Source organism: Magnolia sinica, chromosome 10 (assembly GCF_029962835.1).
Source record: "Magnolia sinica isolate HGM2019 chromosome 10, MsV1, whole genome shotgun sequence".
In the NCBI taxonomy this organism is placed as follows: Eukaryota; Viridiplantae; Streptophyta; class Magnoliopsida; order Magnoliales; family Magnoliaceae; genus Magnolia; species Magnolia sinica.
In genome coordinates, this window is record NC_080582.1 from 29,518,952 (window position 1) to 29,519,664 (window position 713).

General features: G+C 39.1%; 1 non-coding gene across 1 annotated transcript; it reads left to right on the forward strand.

Annotated features, from left to right (window-relative positions):
* Nucleotides 1-356: 356 nt before the first annotated feature.
* Nucleotides 357-463, forward strand: LOC131217771 (small nucleolar RNA R71). The gene has a single exon (XR_009157361.1). It is a non-coding gene; the product is annotated as a small nucleolar RNA R71 (small nucleolar RNA).
* The last annotated feature ends 250 nt before the right edge of the window (nt 464-713 follow it).

The following is a 713-nucleotide window of genomic DNA, read 5'->3' on the forward strand; positions in this document are numbered from 1 at the left end:
TTTCAGTTGTGTGAATGTTGCAATCACAGATGCCGCAAACAATTTCATTGACCTTATCCTTCTTTCCTTCTATGGCCTCAACTTTCCTTATGAGCGTAGTCACTTTACACTTGAGATCATCCTCTTCTTTCAAGAGATATAATCCACCTTTCTCCTTTAATTGAGTCGGCTTAGACGTGGTGTTCGACTTTGGGTAATAGTCCCAAGATTGTGTTTTTTCAGCCAGACTGTCGAGGTAGTCCCATACCTCGTCGACATCTTTATTAATGAACTCTCCATTACACATTGTCTCGACCATTTGGCGCATGGAAGATGTCAGTCCATCATAGAAAAAATTTGTAATGCGCCACATTTCAAATCCGTGTTGTGGGCATGAACTGACCAAATCTTTGAACCTTTCCCAACATTGGAAGAATGTTTCATCTTCCTTTTGGGCAAAGTTCATGATCGCTTTCCTGAGGGTAATCGTTTTGTGATGTGGGAAGAATTTTTTTATGAATTCCCTCTACATATCGTTCCATGTGCCAATGGATATAGGACGCAGTAAATGTAACCATGTCTTAGCTTTCTCTTTTAAGGAAAAAGGAAAGAGTTTCAGCCTAATTGTATCCTCAGATACATTAGGAAAACATAATGTACCTATAATCTCATCGAACTCTTTTAAATGCAAATATGGGCTTTCTGATTCAAGTCCATGGAATTTGGGAAGGAGT